Source organism: Erithacus rubecula, assembly GCF_903797595.1.
Source record: "Erithacus rubecula genome assembly, chromosome: 3".
Taxonomy (NCBI): domain Eukaryota; kingdom Metazoa; phylum Chordata; class Aves; order Passeriformes; family Muscicapidae; genus Erithacus; species Erithacus rubecula.
Window position 1 is genome coordinate 123,612,271 of NC_136689.1, and position 23,928 is coordinate 123,636,198.

A 23,928-nucleotide genomic window follows, 5' to 3' on the forward strand; every position below is an offset into this window, starting at 1 on the left:
TTGGTACCAAGAAAAATTAGTTTGACAACTGCCATGGCACCTCTGTGGACCAAGGTGGCTTGGTAGGTGAGTAAATTAGTCTCAGTAATTAGACAAATCCTTCACCATCTGTAATGACCAGGGCAGGACATGGAAGAGAGTGAACACCCAGGTCAGAGGGCATAAAAGCCACTTAAGTACCTCCTTATTCAAGTGATGAGCAGCACCACAGGTCTCTGTAGCTATATATTTGTGTTAATGAATTGAAACCTAATTTTTTTTTCTACATGATACTCCACATTTGCTGTTGGATTAGTGACTAACCTGCTTGTAAATGAGTTGGGCAATTTCTTGTTCCCACCTGTGCTTAAAAAAGTGGTTCTGGAAGGGAAAACTAATTTCTGCAGAATAGAGATATTAATCTAATAAGGGAAGGGAATCCAGAAAAAAGAAATAAGTGGGAATCACTTCTATATTAGTTGCTGTTATTTATATTTTCTTGATGTTTTACAGCTTCAAGACTGTAGGGTCAGTATTCAAGATTTTTGCACCTGTGGTAAATATGCCTCCAAAATTGATGCATCACACTTTTCTTCATTTGTATGTAGGCAAAGCTTAGAAATACTTTGTTTCACAAGGCACTAGTACAAATGTTGCCTGCAGAGCAAGAGTCTGACCCCAAAGAAATGAATCCTGTTTTCTCCAGAGGAATTGGAGTGAAGCCTGAAATGCATTTGTATTGAAGTCAGTGGTTTGCAGATTTGTCCCTATGTTTCTAAAGGTACCTCTTAAAACCATCCAAGACACTATTTCATATCTAGTTCATTTGGGTAATATGAAATGCAAAAAAGGATTAATCAGTCTTCTAAGATAAATGACATAGAGTTCATTACAAACATAAAAATTCCAGCTGGTTTAATACAGATTTGAATTAAATTTGTACTGTGTAAGTGAACTTCTTGCTAGTGACCTGCATCTGATGAAGGACACAGAACTCCTTCCATGCTGGTTCTGCTTGCTCATAACCCTGCTACCAGGGCTTGCATGGTGATGGCTATGTGTGACATAGATGTTACAAATTCTTTTTATCCACTGCAATCTCTTGTCTTTAATTTCTTCTGCATAACCTAAAAATCTAGAAGGCATTTGAGTCTATGACTCGCATTTGAAAATAAGCATATAAAGAGCACAGGTACATTTTTCAAGGAATATTTTCCCATTTTCCTGCAAGATTCGGAGCTAAATAACCAAGGAATGCAAGCTGTACTTTTACTGATGTGCCAGTGGATGACTAGAAGGCAACCATCAAGCTGGGGCACAGGGTCCTCTGCCTCAAGTCTCTCTTCAGAGGTTGTCATATCTTCTGCAGCATGCCAGGCCTTAAGCCCTGGTGCTGCTTGTCCCAGGCTTCGTGACACCTGCTAGTGCAGCTAGATGTCACTTTCTTTATTTCTGTTTCCCTCAAATCCCTCTTCGTTTGATGAGAGGTATGTTGAGCTCAGGAGAGGAGAATCATTCCCAGAACTACAGTTGCTCTGGATTTCAGTGAATTCCAATTGTTGTGGACCTGGTGAGGTATCTATCTTGTTCCAGGATTTGTACCTCTCCTCTTTCTCTTCCTGCATCTCCTAAGCTGTAAAGAGCAGTTTTGCCTTCTCCTTTCTGCCTGTCAGTCAGCACATGGTAGGGTACCTCAGGCTGGGGTTCTCTCCCATCCTGTCCTTGCCGTTGTTGGACACTGAATTGTGTAGCTGCATGTTCCTTTGTCCAAAGAGAAGGAGTGCCTTCCCAGCACTCTCCTAAAAGAGCTAAAAGAGGAGAGCCACCTGCTTTCCTGTCTCTGTGCAGGCACTAACAGAAGGCAGGATAGAAACAGGGACATCCCTTTGCCCAAAGGAACATCTAGAGAGTAATGCTTATATTCTGGCCAATTAATATTTAATCATCCTATGTAAAATGAGAGGCTCCAACACGAAAAATAGCAAGTGGGATTTTTTTCCTTGCCCACAAGAATATGTGATAACCTAAAAGTGAGAGCTTTCCTTCCCTGAAAACTGTAATGCACCATGAGTTCAAATCCTTAAAAGCAAAGTAGCAGGGTGCAATCCCAGCTCCCAGACCCTACTGAACACTTTGCTCAAGTTCATAGCTGAAGATTGCGGTGTGGAAGTTTCCTTTTTTTCTGAAATCACTGCCTGGCTTGCCTTGTATTACAACAATCCCTGACAAACTTTTCAGGTTTGTTTGAAAAGCTCAGTTCTGTGGCTGCCCCAGTCTTAAGTGTTCTTTACACTGTACAAGGAGTATTCTGAGGAGAAATGCTTTAAAATGCTCCATTATCACATCATACAGCCAGCATTTAGGGGCTGTAAATAATGCCCTTGGGGCCTGGGCGGCCCCTACCAGACTGAGCACTTTGGAAATTTCCACTTGGTTTGTAGGAATCTTCGTCCCTGCCTTCCCCCAGCTCCCAGCTCCCGAGTCTGGAGGCAAAGGTCAGAATACACGGCCAGAACATTTACTGGTGCAATGGCTGGGTTTTACAAGGTCTGTGCTGAGGACTGTCTTACAATAAAGTGCTAGCCCATTAAAAGTTGTATACTTACGGTATGGAAAACTTAGAAATTTGCCATCTCGGAGTATTTTGCTGCATAAGAAGGAGCATGATAAGACACACTGTTTACTTTTATGGTCAATAAAGTAAAGCCTGTTCTCAGATGCAGGGCTCTTTAGTGACTGTCCACTGCTAACATGAGACTTTAGACAGATTTTATCCTTCTGACGTTCAGTGGAACAAATATCCTGTAGTTTGCAGATAAGGATCACTCCAGGATCAGTTTCAGTTTGACACAGTTGTTTCAAAATTCACCTTGGGTATAATTTTTCCCTTCAACTTTATCTAAAAAACTAATCAGCCTGGCTAATGAATTAAAGGGGTCAGAGGAATCAATGGTCCTTATTTGCATTAATTTAAATTAATACATACCTGTTTTATTGAATATGGAGAGACAGGTATGGTATTCATCAATAAATGATAGAGAATTAACATAATTCAGTAAAAATATTCTGGTTTTCTTGTTATGAACATGCACTGAAAATATAAGTATTTTTTAAATTAAAAAGACTTATCATGTGAAAGTGATCTCTGGACAGGTAAATGGTGCAATTGAAAGGAAGGATGATTGAATAGCTGAGGTCCGGCTGTTAGACTTAGGAGGTCTGGACTCAGTGCTCCCTGAATCGACTCCCTGAATGGCTCTGGGAGCTCTTTGGATCTCTAGTGCTTCAATTTCCCATTCATGAATTTTCTTTCTTAGAGCAGTATGGTGAAAATGAATACCTGAGAAGCTAAGGATGTCAGATTTTCAGTTGTGCAATATGGTAAGAATAGAAGATCAATACAAAAGAAAAAAGGTCAGTCTCTTCTGAATGGATTAAAGAAATGTAGTGGGAAAACTGGAAGGGCTGACAAAGGTGTTTTGTTAAAGTCCCTCTTGCTTTTCCATGACATTCTAAGCTAGCTCTGTAATATGGAAGGCCATAAAAGGCCTTATTTGAAAGGTTTATTTCCAAAACTGTACAGTCCCTAATAATTCTTGAGACTTCTGGAAGAATTCACTACATTCTTCTGGAAATTATTATATGTATTTAAGGTAATGAACTTACTTTCCTAACTGCAGGCTGCAGAGTCAAAAAGGTTCATGATTATTCCCGTAACATTTGCTCAGAAGAAAAATACTCTGAAGTTAGGTCCCACTTCTGCTGAAGCATTGCAAGGACAGGGGATGTCAGCTGGCAGGACTCTAATAGAGTCAGTGAGATGGCCCAAGTGGGAAACAAAACTTTTCTGAGCAAGTTCCCTCTATGCAGAAGTAATGGACAGTTCAATACCACACAGTTCAGTGCCATGCAGAGAAATCTGAACCATTCCTGTGGCTCCAACTGGGAGCACAGAAGCTGGGTAAGCTATTGCAGCCAGTGTGAAGTGCTGCCCTAGCATGGCCTTGTTGAGGCAAAATGGGATTATTTGCAGTAAATAATAAAGGTGAAACATTTTATGCAACCTATTTTAGTTCCTGAATAGTTATAAAAACAAACTCCTCAGATTTTCTGTGGTAATCTTTTATTGAAAATTACTTGATATAAGCCCCATAGTTACTCTTAGGTGTCTTATTTCTCATATAAACTTCTTCAACCACTAGATAGATAAAATGTTTGCTCCCCTTCTTCCATGCAAAAATGAATGGTTTTTATGGCAAGGAGGAGATGCCTTTTTTGCAGGCAACAAAGACTCGTGGGGATAGACACATGGACAGGGTCCTCACATGCCCAGAGTTCAACCCTGTTAGAACAAAAGCAGGAGCCACATGCAGATCTCTGCATCTCAGACAGCTGTAGACTCCAACAGGGGAAGCAGATCCCCATCAAAGGTTTGAATGAAAGGGCTGTGCCATGATCAGTTTAGAAAATAAACCAGCAAGATTCACAGGCATTGTGGCACCAGTTCAGCATTAACCAGCACCCAATGTAACACTACAGTCAGGAGAAGATTGCCTGGCATGGCTATTCCTGAAAGGCCACCTCTCCCTCAGCACCTCACTGCTTTCTTGGGGGAGGGAAGATTTTGAGCTAACAGTTGCAAAAAGGGAGGATTTTAAGACAACTCTTTGTGGTTTTTCTGCTTTGCTGACTTAGGTGGCTTCCTCTGGTTTGTCAGTTTTGCCTGTCTAGAAATTCTGCTCTATTTCCAGCCTGTGTAAGCCAAGCAGGCTCCCTCCCAGGGCCATACATCAGAGGGCTAGAGAACAGCTGTCTTAAGATCCCTTGTTTATCTAGCCCTTTGTTAATATTCCTAACAATAGTTCAAAACTGAAGGTGTTCAAATCTTCTCTGTCTATAGAGAAAGAAATGAAACAAATATTTAACTCAGTTTAACATCAGGGCAGGAAAGAATGTTCCACAGAGGTCCATGAAGTTCCTATTGACTTTCTTTGAGCATCATGCTTTCGAATTTCTTCCCTCATATGGTGAAAATGTAAGAACAAAATTCCTCAAGCTCTTTTTATTCCTGCAACAAGTTCTGGCTTTTACAGGAGTCATTTTGGGGGTACTAGAGAAAGAAGAGGGAACATTGGACTCTGGGGACACATTTCCATAGGGTAATGCTATTAAACTACTTGATTTGTGCACAGCATTCTGCCTTGGGATTAAGGCTAGGAAGGAATTTGGAAAACTACCTGCTCACTCAAGTTATTTGGTTGAAGTGTACTCACAAAGTACCCATTTGTGTTTATAACTGCTCTGTGCAGATTTTTGGCAGATGTTGTGCTGTTAGCCTGAAATATGGCCCTTTGTTCTCCTTAATGATCAAGAGTTGTTAATGCCATGCTGTGTTTCTGATGCCTCTGTTGGTCAGTACTCTGCCCTCTTTGCTCCAGCAGGAACAGGAATGGAAGCAGTGAGAGCAGACCATTGCAACTCCCACTCATCTGATGTTACAAGCTGGTAAAGTGAGAAGATGTCTGGGAGGAAGAGCCATTTTCTTTTAATCAATTATTAACTGGTAAGTCACTCCAGCCAATCTTTTCTCAGTGGCTGAGTGAAACTTGTGAACAGGTTTTTGAGCAGACCAGGCTTAGTTGAAACCAAGTGCTGGAAAAGTAATATTCTAGGCAAACCCACTGAGGAAATTAGGCAGATGAAAAACTGTGGAGAAAATGAGAGTATGCCTACCTATATTTGTAGCAGTGTTCTCATCCCAAGTATCATAAGGATCTTTAGAAACCTAGAAATATACACAGTGTGTGAGGACTGTTTTGTTTTACCCCTAGAAACAATAAGTGAATGAAAGAGGCCTTTCTATTACCACACTATCACTGCAGTGAAGAGCACCCTATCTAGTAGCAGGTTATGTTGGCCAAATATAACTACCAAATACCATCTTGGCACATTGCTGTTACTAGGGCAGCTATTTTTACTGGGAGTGATATAGCACCTGTAGCTAGTAGATGTTGTCAAAACACTGATGATGTCTTCATCATCACAATACCCCTTAAAATGGAGAAGTGCACAGATGCAGTACAGAAATAAAGTTGTAATTTAAACTATTTTTTTCCCAGGGAAAAAAAAAACCTACTCAATTTTTATTTTTTCCTCACACAAACACTAATTGCTAATATGATAAAAAGTAAGATATATCCAGTTTAGCAGTCACACAAGCTAAGTATTCTGACAAAGGTCATGAAAAGGTGCATATCATTTAAGGAAATAGGGTCAAAGTTTTTGATTTGCAATGACATTGAAAGTAAAGCAAGAATGATCCAGATTAAGGTACATCATAGTAAGCGTCCAAGTTGACCTGCTGGAAAAAGTAATTACTGTAATTTTTCTGTTTAAAGCTGATATATATTCTCTATCTCTGATTCATGGTTGACAGGACACACAAACCTGGTCACCTTTTAACACCAGGAAGACTTTTTATGGCTCTGCAATTGTAGCTTTCTTGGAAGAAGCCCTCTGGGACCTCAGATTGCCAGTCATTCTGCAACTGTGTGCTTCAGAGTTTAAATGGGGACCTGAAATAAACAAATACCACACATTTCTTAGAAGTGATTAAATGTTCTCAGAACACTAGATTCTCAAAAAAAAGAAGCAGCTGTGTAAAACTGTTATAGTTGTGTTCAAAAGAGAACTTACTCTACAGCCACAGAGGCTGTAATGAACAGCAAATTAATCAAAACGTTCTTCTGATAATGTGCTTTTCTTCAACTTACATATGCATTACTTGCAGCAAAGAATTTGCTAATGAGTTTCCTGCCACTGGAGAACTTACTTAACAGAAAAAAAATGAACAATGCACATAGAGAACTATGTGAGGGTATAATGCTTCTGAATTATCACAGCAGTCCTCAGAGCAGCTCCAGTATGACCTGTCTCCTATATATGTAAAACCTCCTGTTTTATATGCTTTTAATTTACTTTAAAGTACTATTTTGGATCAGAAGAGTTTTTTGAAACAAATATCTCTGCTCATGATTACCATGCTTTGGTTCCTGTCACAGAACAGTTTTTGAAACATGAACTGGATTTCTTTTGCATGAAACTAAAGGGGAAAATGTTCTCTGGTAATGTAGCTAATGCATTGCAACCACAAACAGGTCTGTGGGACTGGACTAGAGCTGCTCTGGAGAAAAGTGCAAAACAAAACCCTGTGAGAGGTGCTGTGTGGATGTTGGTTCTCAGACTCTTTCCCTCTATGAATATGTTTCTACTGATTAAATAACAGAGATGGAGTTTGTATCATCAATTCTTGCAGAACCAAACTAATAAAGGTGCTTTCGATCTTCTGTGTCACTTTACAAGTTTTCTTCTAATCCAGTCATGTTCTAGTCCATTCCTCTGTATAATCAACAGGCTTGCTTAATGAAATGCAAAGGATAACATTTGGCAATCCCACTGAAGTAAAAAAGGTTGCAAAGGTCTCGCTGCAGACTATTTGAAATGCCATGGAGTCCCTACATACAGCTTTATTTAACCTTGGGTGCCTTATTAATGAAAGTAGGAATAATATTTTTAGTACTGATTTCCTGCTGAGTTTTCTGGGCTGTAAAGCATGCACCTTATATGTATAGGTAAGATGGTACAGGTTGATGGTAGCAGTACTACTTTCAGTGAGGAGATATGGAGTTGACATGAAGAGACCCAAGATAGATTTAAAGGTGTAATCAATGGACAAAGAGACAGCATTCATAGAAGACTAAAGCTGTTTGATTACTAGAGTTCTGTAATTACTGTGTTAGTTCATAATGTGTGGGTCAACCTTTTTTCCTACTGAAAGTGTCAAAAATAATCCACCTGGCATCAGGACAGAGCCAGAGTCCATTAGGAATGAGCAGTTTCCTGACAGGCAAATACCATCACACGCCAAAACTCTAATGCACTCACCACTGCCTTGGTGGTAATACATAAATCTCTATATTAGATTTGTATATCTCTGTATATAAATGAAAGTGAATACTTCAGTGGTAGTAGTACTGGGATAATTTTTTAGAAATACCCTAAGTGTGTGTCTTCACAGCAAAAATTCTTCAGATTTTTATAGGGTGTGCTTTGGCTAATGCTACTCTGTGACGCATTTATATGCCTTAGATAACAGTCTAGGTTTTCAAACTGCAGATGGAGGTGAAACAAGTGTCTCTTTTCCAGTTAATTTCCCTTCCAAGCCATCTCGGTAGTGCTACTAATGAATTTCTGTCTCTATGTATATGATATTTCTGAATGTCTATCACCAGGGTACCCAAATGTCATTATAAATTTAATGAACAGCTGCTGCCCATTAAAAGTAAGTGTAACTTCTATTGCTTAAATTAAACTAGTTTAAAGTAAAATGAGCATTTAGGTTAGGCAGGTGTTGCTGCTATTTATATCTAAAAGTTGAATTTCTCCTAGACCAAGGGCTAGTTTTAAATTGCATTTTTTTCTGCCACCAGTATTTTGACAGAAAAAAAACCCTCCATAAATTGGTGTGTAAACTTCATCGCAGCTCTGGTCATTTCTAAAATATAAGTAATCATGACAGAGGATTGAATGATATTAGATGAGGAACTTCTAGCATTTGCTTTTTTGTATTGCCAATTGAAGATATTATGCTGAGGTTAATTGGGCCATTCAGTCGTGCTCTGCTACTTTATCTTTCCTGAAAGGATTCAGTAAGATAGCTTGCTAAAATTCCTATTATCTCTGTAACAAATCTTAGTTTTACTGCTGCTGGTCTAAGAGCAGAGGAAAAAGATTGGGGCAGTTTCAGAGTAGAATTAATTAGTGTCTTGATACTCGATTACCAGAGCTCACAGGGGTATCTAGAACCAAACTTTGTCAGGGCAAACATACCAGGGCAATTGTAAACTCTGCCAGGTAACTAATAGCAGCAAAAAAGGTCAGGTTCGGTATATCTAGGACTGCTCTTCACAAGTGACTGAGCAAGGTTTAGTCCCAAATCACAGAGCAGTACCCTGTGCTGCCAGATCATCCTCCTGCTAGTTCTCTCTAATTGTAGGAAATCTGTTTATTAGGGTGCAGAAAATGGACATAATTGTAGGGAAATAGAGAAGCATATCACACATGCATAAATATTGAAAGCATCTGCAAGTCAAGAGGAAATGATGTTGTAAATAAGCCTTTTAGCATCCTTCCTCTTCACCAATGAGTATCTCTTATCATTCCACTTTAGATATCAACCCCACCCCCTCCTCAGCTTAGCTGTGCAGAGAGCAGCTCCGTGAAGGTCTCTCTGCCTGTCTCGGGTCCTCAGGGAGCTTTTGCAATCCAGCTGTGAGCAGCTGCTCTGTGGCAATTCAGCTGCATGAAGAGGCTACAAAAGCAAGAGTTGATAGTAGAATCCACTGAGTTATGCTTTCCATCCCACCTTCTCTCATCTGAAGGGTTTCCTGCAGTATTTCCTCAGAGTGATTTGCCAGCCTGCAGAGCAGCAGTCTGGGATTGGCCTGAAATGAAAGGAAAGGAATAGAGGAAAAAGGAAGTGAAGGCAGAGCCCACAAACCCCTTTGATCTTGTGGTGGCCTCCTAAATGTTGCTGGAAGACATATAAGCCTGTGCCCTTGCCCCGGGAGGTGCCTGATGTCTGGGGCTCCCCAGCTGCCCTGCTCCCTGGTTGGGGCTCGGGGATGGTTGAGGGCAGCCCAGCCCTGCCCTGCCACACCTGTGGGCAGCCCCTCAAGCCCCAGCCCTAAGCAGACCCTGGCTTGCTGGGAACTCTGTGAAAGACCCCACTTGGACTGCGTGTCTGCAGACATTTCCAGGTGTTTTTCTATGCATAATGTTAATTATCAAAAACCTCAGAAGACTTTTGACACATCTGACTGAGCAGATCCTCAAACAAATTTGAATAGAGAGCAAATTTTTCATTGTCTAGTGGCACTGTTTGGAGCCCACGTATTTTGACTGCACACCAGCTATAGGGCACTTTGCAGAAGTCAGGTGGAAGAGCTCTTTTAGCTCCTCACTGGCCAAGGTTACCCCAGGTGATCCCAACAGATCCAGAACAGAGGTCCTCTGCTGTTCTCCAACAAGCAGGCACCCACTGAATTCACCATCTTATTCAGGTGGAAATGTAATCCTCTTCTTCAACAGTGCTACCGTCTCCCTTGGATTTTTTCTGCTGCTCATTAATACACTTATTTCTTCCTGCAGTTTGCTACTTTTATTTTGAGGAGAAATTAATGCACTAGATTTCTTTGTTAGCCTGGTGAATTCTTTGAGTAGCAAAAGCAACACAATGCCTTTGTAATTTTGTAGCTGCTGGGAAAATATCTTCCTATCCCTACGAACTTTAGCTTAGTACTTACTGTATTGCACGGGAGAAATGGTGGCTCTATGAGATGGTACCTGAACAGCTGACTGTGGTGCAATAGAGCAGGTGAAGGTCTCAGTAGGGCAGTAAAGAATTCATGTGGCACCCTGCCTGAAATAAAGAAGGGAAAGACTCAGTGTCCGGGAAATCTTTTTGAGGTATGTGTTATTTTTGCATTGCTATTTGCTGGATTTAGAGGATCACCTCAGTCCTATCTGGACTTTTGTAAGGCATTTGATGTGGTCCCCACAATATCCTTTTCATTTAAATTGGAGAAAGATGGATTTGGAAATTGCACTGTTTGTTGGATTAGGAACTGGTTAGATGGTCACTAGCTGATAGTGGTCAATGTCTCAATGGTCAGATGGACACTGGTGAGAAGGGACATCCCTCAGGGGTCTTTACTGGGAACACTGGAACTGTGGGATCATGTGCACCCTTGGCAAGTTTGCAGAAGACACCAAGCATCTAAAATATCTCAGCAAAACCTGCTCTGGTACTTAAAAAAAATCTATCAAGATATATTCACAAAAGCAATCATCTTGCTCTGGTTTGCATTCAGTTCTCCTATAAGGGTGAACCCTGTCTTGCAGAGACCAAGCTGAGTGCTGCAGTCAACACACCAGAAAGACAGAACACCATGCAGAGGGATTTGGACAAGCTAGAGAAGAGAGCTCATGGGAAACTGTGCTGGTTGCATGTGGAAGGGTGGGGTGTGGAAGGGCTGTCCCCCCTCTGGGAGCTTCCCCTGTGGGATGCAGGGACCAGTCAGAGGTTGATCTGGTGGTTGGCATCCCAGGTGGTCATGAGAGAGTTGTTTCATTTTCATAAATCACATTGGTGGGGGGTGGGCCGCCCTCTTTTGGCTTCCAGGCTTTCCGGAGGTGAAGTGGCCTCTGGCCGGGGCCCCAGGCCCTGGCTCTGTCCCTGGGCTTGGGCTCGGCTGCATGGTCCTGGACCCTGGTCCTGCCCTAGCCCTGGTGGCACCTGGCTCTGTTCGGCTCAGCTTGGCTCAGCTCAGCTCAGCTCGGCTTGGCTTGGCTCGGCTCAGCTTGGCTCAGCTCGGCTCGCTCAGCTCAGCTCGGTTCAGCTTGGTTCAGCTCGGCTCATCTCAGCTCAGCTCAGCTCAGCTTGGCTCAGCTCGGCTCAGCTCGGCTCGGCTCGGCTCAGCTCAGCTCAGCTCAGCTCAGCTCGGCTCGGCTAGGCTCAGCTCGGCTCAGCTCGGCTCGGCTCGGCTCGGCTCAGCTCGGCTCAGCTCGGCTCGGCTAGGCTCAGCTCGGCTCAGCTCGGCTCGGCTCAGCTCAGCTCAGCTCGGCTCGGCTCGGCTCGGCTCGGCTCAGCTCGGCTCAGCTCAGCTCAGCTCGGCTCAGCTCAGCTCAGCTTGACTCCCCTCTCCACGTGGTGTGGCTGAGGGGGGCATGAGGGAGCCACCAAAGTCTCTCCCTTCCTCCTCCCCGTTCTGAGAGAAGAGGCCTCCAGCTGCCCGCGTGGCTTCTTCACGATCTGGATGCAATTTTAACTGTTTTAATGCCTGGATAAGATTCTCAATCTCCTGAGCTCCCCAGAATGAGAAGAAATAAAACATGGAATCTACAGAAGGCAGCGGAATGAAGATAAAGTTCCTGATGGAAAGAGATTGAAAAGATGCAACTGATGAGTAGCTGAAAACCTTTTTTTGTGGGGCTACAAGGGGACTGTGACTACACTAAAATTCCTTTAAACTACGAAATATACTTGGGGAGGTTTGGATGCTTGAGAAGAAGACTTTTTGCCTTGGTGAAATGGAGCTCTCTGTTTTGGGACTGGAATATGAACAGAGACATTTGATAGAGAAGGAGATGAAGAGAATTTTGTTTTTCAGCAGCCTGCCTTTAAAAGTAGTACCCCATGTGTGCATCATAACCCATAACACGGCTCTGGAAGGACTGTGAAAATGGGAGGAAATTCATAGATTTGTAGGTCTGGGCGGATGTAGACTGTGAAAGTGAAAACACCCCCTAAGCCTAAATCAAGAAAGGGACTTTTCTCTCTAGAGTGAACTGAAATGATTATTTAAGTAGATAAGTGACTGAAGTGTTTACTGTATGTTGTTGTTAAAAAATGTGGAATGAAGGGAGGGGGAGGAGGAAACAATCTAGGAATCTTATTCTGAATTCTTTTTGTGCTATTAATACATTTCTTCTTATACGCTTTTAAGTTTTAAGTCTGCCTTGCCTCTGCTCCTTAAGCTTATCTCTAAAGGAAACTAAATATATTAAAATTGGCAAACCCAAGTCACACCGTGTCAGAAACTCATGAGGTTTAACAAGGCCAGTTGGTGCACCTGGGTCAGGGCAACCTCTGATATAATACAGACTGGGAGATGAAGGCAAGAAGGCCTGTGGAGAAGGACTTGGGGATACTGGTGGAGGAAAATCTGGGCATGAGTCAGCAATGTGCACTCACAGCCCAGAAAGCCAGTCATGTCCTGGGCTGCAACAAAATAAGGATGGGCTGTAGGTTAAGGGAGATGATTCTCTACTCTGCCCTTGTGCCCACTTGGATTACTGTGTCCAGCTTGGGAGTCCTCAGCACAAGGAAAGACAGACCTGATGGAGTGGAACCAGAGGAGGACCCTGATCAAAGTGTGAAGCACCTTTCCTGTAAGAAAGTTGGGACTGTTCAGCTTGGAGAAGGGAAGGCTCTAGGAAAACCGTATTGTGGCTGCTAAATATTTAAAGGGCACCTAAGAAAAATGGGGGTAAACTTTTTAGTAGAACCTAAGACCCATACTACAAGGGGTAATGGATTTAATCTAAAAGAGGGTCTACTTAAACTGGAAAAAGAATTTTTTTGCAATGAGGGTGGTGAGCCACTGAAAGAGGCTACCCAGACATGTTGCAGATGCCCAGTCACTAGAAATATTCAAGGCCAGGTTAGCCAGCCCTGTCCAACTCAAAATATTCTATGAATCTATGATTCAAAAACTTCCAGGCAGCCTATTGAATCCTGTTTAGTACCAACCTTGAGGTGTTACAAGTGTAAGGTGCTTCAGAGCTCTAAATACATTTTGCTGCCTCGTAATTGATCTTGTTTAGCTCCAGAAAGGTTTGAAAAATATGGTAATGTTTTTCACATTGCAGCAGCTGCAGTGGTGTGGAACATTAATCATTTCTGCATGTTTTTTAATTAATGGTCTTGAGTGTCTACAAGGGTACAGTGGGAATAGTTTTCATTTGTGCTCTACTGCTGTATTTGTCTTCCATTAGGAAAACATGAACAGTCTAGGTCCATAACACTGCTCAACATGAAAACCGATCTCTTAAATTTTAAAGCAAAACTACAGTTAATTCCATGGATCTGCAAAACCCTCAGTCAGGGAAGTGACATTCAGAAATTCATGTCTGAATCTTGATTCATTAGGCATCCCATTTCAGAAAAGTTAGTCATTTAATGAGCTCAAGATGTTTCCACATCCTTTCCAAAAAGTAGAATTGGGATAGTAGAGATGTCATAATCAAGCAGAACAAGAGCTGTTAAAACAGCAGCAATCTGCTTAACAAAAAAAGCAATACAGTAGAATTATGAGTGCATGTAAATTGCTTCTCGCTGAGGACAAAAGTTACTGGAAACTCCTTTTTAAGGAATATTATATTTTATCTTGGACATATGCATTACTTCAATTAGGTAGTTTGCTCTTTAACTTGAAAGCATGAGCTGTCTGGACAGTATTATTAGAGCTAGCTGTATTCTCAGGGCCCTGCTGCGCAGTCAGCAGGAATAATTTTACCATTCTCATTTATGAGCCTTTGGAGCCATAAACACCTCCCAGCTTTTCATGAGGAGCTCTGTAACTGAATAAGCAGTAAGTTCATTAGCAGTCTGGCTGTAGAGAGGGAGTAGGAGAAAGTGTGCTACTATAGAAAATCATATGCCTTCCATGTACTAGCTGGTGCAGCCTTCTAATGAAGACTGACAGCAAATTCCTGTTTCAAACACCATGTAAAAAATTCAAGGAAGGCGGGTGGAGATCAGATAAGCAGAATCTACCAAAGTTTTTCTTCCCCTTTAAACATATAAACAGGTATATAACTAACCCTTTGTCCCTTATTAGCTGGTTCACAGTCTGTTCTGGTTAGCAGTACTTAGAACTGCCACAAGATAGTGGTTGCATTTTAACTATAGTGAGATGTTCCCTTCCGTGTGGATGGAGAGTGACCTTCCAAATTCCATGACCATAGCTGGCCCCAAATCTGACAGTCTCAGCTGGAGCCCAGAGCTCCAAGCCTCTTAGCTCAGAGAGGGGTCTTTTTGCACCAGAGTTGGTGGAACTGGTGGATCTGCCTATAAAGGAGCTGACTCTGATATTAATATTCAAAGGTTACGTGCAAGATGCTGGTCGTCTCTACCATTTCCCTATGAGTGTTAAATTTCCTCAAAGGTTTGAAAAGTCTATTAGAGGATTAAGTGTCTTGCATCTTTAGCTCTGCAGAATGTTCTGCTGCCTGCCTGTGGGATGTCACATGTGGCAGGTTAATAGAAACAGATTTTTACATGCATGAGACCCCCACAAGCATGTGGTGGGAGGGAGCAGTGCATGGGACTTTTCATCAAGTACTTGCAAGGTAGAGAATTCGTGATCTTAAATGCACAACCTTTTCATATTAATTGTGTGAATCTAATTTGGCCCAATTCTATGGAAACAATAGTAGGGAAGCACACACCTTCACTGAGTAAACGTGCAGCTGGCTTCCTTGCAAGTACCATCATTTTTCTTCATTCATGTATTCATTAATACCTTTTTAGACCATGGAGAAGGATTCCTCAGCAGCAGGGATGCAAGGGCAAGACAATTATTCCTCTTGTTCTGATGGACATATACGGTTGAATGATTTTAAAGTCTAGATGTTTAAATCTAGATTGTCTCTCCATACAAAGTCTGTTGAAGGAAAAAGATAGTAAAGAAAGAGTTTCCCCATGAAAAGAAGAATTCCCAGTTTACAGCTGGGACAGAGACACTCTGAATCCACACGTGCTATCCATGGACTTCTAAAGAATGGTTCCTCCACTGGCCAGCAGCTAACAGAGCTCCCTGCAGTGTCTGTGCTGTCGAATGGTGTCAGGAAATGTCACTGGACAGTAAAATCTTATTATGTACCATGCTGGACTGTTTAAACTGTCCTCATTGCAGCCCAGGCTACCTGCCACTTTTCCATACAATATCCATGAAATCTGAGGGCCTGTGCAAGCTGGTGATTATTACCCATACGTAGTTTTTCCTGGAGGCTGTTTAACACCATGGTCACAGTCTGTTTAGTGATAAAGAAATGGCATAACTTTAGTGTAAACATAGATGTCTGTAGAGCTATGCATCTTTCAGTCTCTATTAGAAGATGAGTGATGAAACTTTAAATAAGATGTGCTCTTCTCCCGGTGTAATAAATTGTATTCCTGCTTCTGAAGAACTAGTGGTTTGGTTTTGAGAAGAGAGGCTGAAGTGCTGAGTTTGTCACTGGGAACAGTTTTGTGGAGCACTGTGTGAGTGTTAAAACTAAGCTGTCCAGAGGGTATGTATAGATGAGAAATGGGCACTATGATCCCAGACATAAGAGAAAGTTGGAAGAATTCCTTGAGGCAAAAGATGGAAGGTGATACTAGAGAGGGTGAGTAGGAGGCCAGAAAGGAGTTGAAAGTGTAGGGACATCTGGATTTGCTGAAACAGCAAGTAAACTGGCTTGTGATTAGCTCATCAGCTGTGTCATCTGCGTGACCCACAGGGACCCAGGAGTGCATGGGAGGCTGCCCTCCTCATCAGGAGTTTTCCACACTGGTGTTAGCACAGGTAGACCTTGATCCTGGGCAGCACAACATGTGCAAGGCATTAAGGAACACAGGTAGACCCTTGCTTAGAATGTTTAGAATCTTATATAGAATCATACACAGAGTGCAAATGATACGACTCCCTAAATTCTTATTAAGAAAAAAATCATAAGGTGACTGAGACCACTTTGGAATAACAAATTAGAAAATGAATCAACAAATAAAATGTGTCTAGAACAGAGAATGTGAATTTATGCATTCAACCAATAACTGGATCTCTGTTTCTTACCCACTCATTAGTAGTCTTTTCAGCAGAAGTTTCACACTAAAAGGGATGACTCTTTTAAGCACAATATCAATGAGAAAAATACAAGTTAAGCTCCCTTTTTTGGTTTCAGCTTTGTTGTCAGGCTGAAGCACGTGCAATCAGGACGGGATGCAGGGTAAGGCAATATGCTGGGGAATGCAATGTCTTATTAAGGGATTTGTGAGTGAAATACTTCCACAATCTGCACACATTCACCCAGTGTAAAATAATTGTTGCATCCTGAAAGTAAATCAGCACAATGAGATAGGGAAGCTGAGTACCAAGATATTTATGCCCCTTCTTGATGTAAGATTTTAGGAGTCCAACAGCTGTTGGAAGAGATAACTCCCTGATTGCTTTTAATCTTCACAGCTAAGACTGATTTCCATCTCACCTTCTAACACAAAGTTTCATGCTGCACTGCTAAAAAAGTTTTCAAGGTTTGTGTACAGGAAACTGATGTGTTTGCATTTTCTCTCCCCGCCCTGATATCTCTTTTCAGGGGTAAAAAACAGCTGCAGTATTAAAAGAGTAGTTTCAGAGACTGCAGGCATAGCATGATATCCAAAGTTTAGGTTAGCACCATCATCAGAGTTGTGGGATATGAAAAGAGCAGAGGAGAAGCATTACATATGCAAGGTAGTTCAACAGAAGGTGGCATTTTGGTCAGTGGCCAAAGCTATATTGTTTCTTTTCCTAGTAAAATAGTCCAGTTCTTCTTCTTTTTGCTAATCTTTTTTTTTTTTTTTCTTTTTTATTATGAGAATCTTTGATTCTGATCTCCGTGTGTGCTTTCTAGTATTTTTATCCCCAAAGCAGGAATGCAAAGGGGGCAATTTTCTTGAGCTCCTGTTCTTTATTAAAATAATGCAAACTTCTTCAGGGAACTTTTTCAGATACTAAATCTGTGGGTCTTACTTTCTAACCTACTTACTTGCCAAAACGGATGAAGAAATTTGTCTAGGGTACGGTGAAAACTTTTGGGTGATGATTGAAGCAAATTATTTCCTCTGTCATTCACATTTAGATTACTTCAAGTGTTCCAGCCTGAATCCTGAGATTACATGTATAGTTTTCCAGGTCCATGTGGGATCTCACAAAATTGCTGCAGAGTTGAACTAAGATTTAAGGTAAGCTGAAGCTTATAGGAGACAAAGGCTCTGCTCTTGAACCTGGAGAACAAAGCCCACTTGCTTTAAGTCCTAGTTTAGTAGAGGGAGAGTTTGCAAATCAAATTGCCTCCTGCCCTTGTTGACCTGACATGCTGGTATGCCCAGCATGAAACCTTCTTATTAACAAGAGCAGATATCATACATTATGATAAATCCAGTATTTTCCTGGAAGATAAGAGAACAGGACATAATCAGGATTTCCTCTTTTTCTCATTTAGGAAGAAAAGCCTTTTCCTTTCCTTTAATTTTTCTTCAATTTTAAAGAAATTTTTTCACTTTTGATCAATAAATAAGGTTTATTCAATTATAGAGAAATTAAAATTATTATGGTTAGATATTGTATATTTTAATTTTGTTTATTTTATCCAATGTCCATCTTGTATTTTTTTGTGACTGACCTCTACTTTTATCTTGACCTTCAAATCTTTCACCCTTCTTTGCACTTTTGCAAGGCTCCAAACAAACATGCTTGTGTAAAATGGACCTGGTTGCCATGCAGTCTGAGTCTTGTAATTAGGACATCGAATGCTTTTCTTTTAAAGTAAGTGAATCAAGTCTGATGCAGATTGGCTGCAATCACACCTTTCTATCTTCTAGTTGTTGTCCATAGAGCTGTGTTAAATGCTCCTTATTTCCTTCCTGACAGAGAATTTCTCAGCACAAAAATGTCTGATATTTTAATTACTTCTTTTGTTGACAGCTTCAATAGAAAGACCTAGGTCAGAAAGAGCTAAAGACCAGATTATCTTAGCAACAGTGATCTGCTTATTTATTAGATCTGTGGTTAGCTCAGGGCTTTCCAGACGAGGAAAATTAGGGTCTATGCTCAGATGTACTGAAGATTTAGGTGTTTATGCTGTGTCTTGTCTTCAAGGGCAGCACGCCTGATATTTCACACTGCCAGACCTGGTTTCTCTAAGCCATGAAGAGAAATGGGAGCTGGATTCAGGCTGCCCTCTACAGCTATGTAATATAAATGTTTAGCATGAATTGGTGAGCTTACCATGGCCATGCAGCAATAGGGCTCCCTATGCAGTCATGGGGCTTCCTAGGCAGTCATGGCAGTGATCAGGATGGTCAAAACAAGGAAACTGTGTTGTGTCTGACAGCCCAGACTGTCACCAAGCTACCAAGCTGCATGTCACATCGTCTATGATACCCTGAAATGCAGCCTCCCTCTTGCCAGCCATTGAGATATGATGGTTCAGGTCCTTGCTGCTGCTGTGCTTGGCTTCATGTGTCTCTTGCCAGAGGACAAGTAGTGCCCTGCATCCACCTCAGTGTAGTGTGTGTTTGCTGAAAGTCACCTTGTCCTTCAGTGTAAGTTTAAGTTAACAGCTTCAGCCTTTTGGCCATCTCCATAAAGATGGCCAACTGTGGATTCTGAATAAATCTGCCAGGCCAGGAAGCTACATCTAAGTGAGATTACACTGAATGTTGGGTCAGCCTAAATTGCATAGAGAAAAGGTCTCTTTTCCTAGGAATTTATTAATCCAATTCACTGTTAATCACGTTTTCCCAGGGTCCAAGTCTGTTGTTTTGTCTTTGCAATCTCAATATATGTGACATTAATAGAAGTCAGGAATGAAAGCATTTCCCTTAAAGCATCCTAAAATCCATCTTTTTTCACCCTATTCACAAACACTCTTATTGCCCACATTTGTGTATGACTGTGGAGTATGACAGATTAGTGGGTGTCATTCTTTGCCTAATGTCACTCTCTGGAGAGCTTGATTTTTGTCTCTTTTCATGCTTCCTGATTTATCAAGATAAAGATGACATCAACTGTTTAAAATGGCTCAAAACTGCTGTTCTCTGGCAAAAAGTGAGTCATTTGTAGCTAAAAGGAGTAAGATTAATGTTTCAAATGCTTGCTCCAAACAATAAACAGGCACAATAGAAATAGTGATTTTTCTGTTCACTGCTTTTGTTCTCTGTCTTTTGCTTTATTTCAACCTGCAGAGCTTGGGGCTGATCAAGATGTATATTGAACATTCACAACACTTTAACCAAAGTCTGTGCAATTTATGGAAAAGTGTCTCCAACTTTGATCCTGTTAAAGAAATTCAACAGGATATGCAGAATAATCCTTTTTCTTTGCATAAAGCTCCAGCTGATTTTTCAATCCCCACTTAATACAAGTCCTTAACAACTGTTTTTCATGTCATGGATGTTTGTTTTTATGCAGTAAGTTTGGTTTGGGGTTCTGTATTTACCACTGACATGCTATAAACAACCACACCTCAGTGCTTGGCTGAAACCTTGTTTCCCAGCTCCACTTAAAGCTTCAGTGAGAAAGAATGTAGATCTGGTTATACTCCAGCCTTACAAGATTATGAATATTTCTCAGCACATTTTGGGGCAGAGGTTCTTACAACTCATTCTTTTCAGTGATGTTCACGACAATCCCTGCCTAAGCCCACAACAGGACTAAATGTAATGAAATATAAAATCAAGGATAAAATATACAGGAAAGGCCAAACACAAGTTTAAAAGTTTCTTTCAGGGTGTTTGTGGTTGTGTGCCTCTTCAGTGCCTGCCCTTGTGGCTGCCCCTGTGTTGCAGGATCTTGTGGGGTATTTTATAGCATACTCCAGCAGTTAAAGCTCTGTCTGTTCTGGTGAAGCTGTTTCCCACCAGGAGTTTTCATAACTTTTCTAGACTAGGCTTAGAAATAGATTTCAATTTTGTAAACAGCTATAATTTCAGATGGATTTTTTATGTTTACAACAAAGAATAAAATTTCAGTAGAGTGGTTTAAGTGAGATATTCAGTGTCCATTTTATATTTTCTGACATATTGAAATAAACTTTTAAATCTTTAACTTTAGAAAAAGTTAATTTTTAATTAGTTTCTGAGCTTTAAGTTGGCTTCAGAATGACATACTGAGTCTGTATTGGGAGGGTTCATTGACAAACAGGCCTTTCTAAATGTCCTTTCTAAATTCAGGTTTTTTAAGTATATATGATTTATAAAAAAATTTCTTTATTAATTTAAGCCATAAAAGCTCTGTGCATTTGAGTGAATAAATTGTTCACCTAAAAAGTTCAGCTAGCTCTGTATTATCTGGTCTAACACATCCACCACAGTGAGTTTTTGAACCATATCCAGTATTTTCTAATGAGTGATAGGCCATGCCCTAAGGTTTGAATGCAAACCCACACATCATATCTTTAAAAGTTCTTATCTGGGTGAGGTTTGGTGTTGCTACCACCAAACTCCACTGTGAAATGAAACTATTACTGAACACAGAGCTCAACTGAGCATCTCAATGAATTTTCAATGTTACATCCTTATGAACAGAATTAAACCAAAATTCGGCTTTGCTGGAATCTGCCAGTTCTAAATAAAACTTGCAGCAGGAAAATCCCTATTGTGTACTGCATCAGTTGATATGTCAATAAACTGAATTTGCAATAGACTCAATGTATAAAAATATGAATGTCTCCTTGGGTTCTCACAGCTTCTCTTGAGACTCCTAGTACTTGAATGCCTTTAGCCTTCACTGTAGCCCTCAGGTTTGCCCTGCTATGATGTGATAAAGATATTTTGGATAAAGTAGGATCTCAAGATTTTCTCCTTGTGTGATGAGTGAGTCGGCAAGGAGAAGGATGAAATTTGACTACAAAGACAGATAAAATCTTTTTTGGGTAAATTTGCTAGCTAGAAAACTGGGCTTTATTCAGCTTACTCATTTAGACAGCTTCAAGTTATGGAGGAGGAACAATTAATTTAATTTTTCAAGCTGACAGAGCCTGACTCTTATGAAATCTTTCAAGAGAGGACAGTGAGACACTCAGGTCAGACCAATGTGTTTTGACAACCGAATCTCTTAATGAAATGTGCAGGAGGTCCAGGGATTACAGTCCTGGACAGCAGCAGGCTTGGATCAATAAGCATCAATCTTAGATTAATTCTAACTCCTTAACTTTGCCTCTGTGTTTTGTATTTACCAATCTTGTCATATCAACTACTGTAGGCACCACCTTCACCTTTGCTGCCCATCTGTAAAAGACGTACAGATTATATTATTACTCACTCCTCTCCAAATGCCAGTTAGGATAATGCTGCCAAAACCCAGGTCTGATCACCACCAGGCTCTGTGCTCCTCCACCTTGTATTTGGACAAGAAACCTGCAGACAATACCAGAATTTGAGACATATTGCAGATCTATGTGATTCTCACAGGCAATGAATTCAAAAGCTCCTGCCCAGACAAGTCCCACTGAAGCCAGTGGCTCTGTCCACGGTACCCAGAGCAGGGATCTGCCTGCCACACACTCACACTGGGAGCTGCCTTGAAGCCTGCCTGAGTGCACAGGAGTATGGGACCTGTTGGGGTGCTGGAGTCCAGTGGCGTCTTCTGGCTGCCCAGGAAGACAGATCTGCAAAATTTCAACTCATTTTCCAAGTTTTCCTGGGGCAACCATTAACACGCAAATTCAGAAATATCACTAAATTCTGGTTCCTAAGTGCCTCATCCTTAATATACTCTCTGTAAAGGAAAGAAGTTGATATTACCTTTTCTACCTGCAGTGTTTTGGAGAGAGATAATACTATTGGAAAGGCTCACAGCTGTTTCAGAGACAGGCAGGGTAAGAATGGAAATCCTAGATCTGAAGCCAGATTAAAAAGGTACGAGATTGAATCCCAGCAGCATTACAGATGCTTTTGTGGCTCTAATTGATTTGCCTCCTAAAGGTCTTAAAGTCTTTTACTACCTCATTTAGAGATGATTTGAGATATTCTGCACAATTATTCTTTGTAGGATCCAGAGAAACTTCATGATTCTTTACAGTTTAAAAAAAAAAGAACCCAGGAAATCCCTCTTCCATTTTCCTTTTCTCATAAATTGTTATGGACATGTGCTTCATCAATGCTTTCTGTCCTGGTATTAATGTGTTGACATTGTGAATCATTTTTTCCTGTTAGAAAAATTCTGTATTATAAAGATGAACACAATTCACTTGAGGTTGTCCCCACCATGTCTGGTTCTTTACCTTTGAATAATTAAATATTACAGTTTGGTCATTACTTCTGTCTCTTACTTGGCTATTTTTGTGCAGGTTACTTGGGGACATCCCCAGGTCTTTGCTTTCTGTTACCCATTTTAGCCCCAACTTCACCGGTGGAAATTCTAAGGATCGGGGAAGGATTTTTTTACACATAGCAGCTTGTGACATAACTTACAATTTTCATCAAGCCTAATTCAGAAGGAAATGCAAAATAAGCCAGTTACCACACTTCTTCCATCTCTGAAGATCTCCCATTTCACAAGAATAGAGGGGTCTAATATACATGAAAATTGAGTAGGAAACTTTGAAAGAATACTCAGACTAGCAGTAGACAGATTATCTTACTGTAGAACAGTCAAAACTGAACAGTTTTATAATTTACAGATCACTGCCTTGTAAGGCTCTAAATTCTTTTATGCCTGAGATCTTTATGTATTCAACACTGAATATATTCAGTCAGTTTTTTAGGAACACATTTAGAGCTGTCAAACTGTGAAGGCCTCCCTCAGATATACGGAAACAAAATAGAGTGTGGGGACCCATAATTAAATACTGTCTGAAACAAGCATTTATTGTGAAAAAAACAAACAAACCACTGGCTGTTAGTGTTTAGTGCAAGGACATGTAGAACTGGCTAGTGTCAGCAAAACCATGAGAAGGCACTGAACTACTGAGGAGAAAATTCATTTAGCTAAATTTAGAACCTCCTCGAAATGACAGAAACTCCCATTAATTTCAATAGAGCCAAGATTTCATGTAGAGCTCCTAAATTTAGTACAGAAGTTGAAACATTCATAATTAGCAAAATGGGAGTTTTGGAATGGTGGGAATGGCTTTATTTATTTGCTCACTAACTTTTATTTCACTGTAATTCAAACAATCATTCATTAGGGGAATGGTTCATATGTTTCCCAAGTCCTTTTCTTAAATTTTCAGGAGATTTTTGAGGGAAGATTCCTCAAGTCTTGTACAGCTGATAGGATTCTAGTGCACTTCTTGAATCAATGAATGGTGAGCTTCCTTCAAAAATCTGTTTTGATTTTGAAAGAGCTGACGAACAGGCTGTTCCCTTCACTAAAGCAGAGAAAGAGGCATACATCCTTTGTCAGTGTAAGAAAAATGTACATCTACATTTTCATTCATTCATGCCTGGCTTCCACCCAAACACCAGAAAGGATTTCTTGTTTCCTCCATCAATTGTAAACCGGAACGAGCTTGTATCTTGTTCCTCTTGAGAAGGCAGCTGTCAGGCAAATGGCTTCACAGAAATAATGCTTGTGCATACTC

At 40.8% G+C, this 23,928-nt stretch overlaps 1 long non-coding RNA gene across 1 annotated transcript in view; it reads left to right on the forward strand.

Moving 5' to 3' along the window:
* Nucleotides 1–23,928, forward strand: part of LOC306799834 — a 44,136-nt gene that overhangs the window by 11,803 nt on the left and 8,405 nt on the right. The window contains exon 2 of the long non-coding RNA XR_013773696.1: nt 17,482–17,584. This is a non-coding gene — a long non-coding RNA (uncharacterized lncRNA). The remainder of the gene's footprint in view (nt 1–17,481; nt 17,585–23,928) is intronic.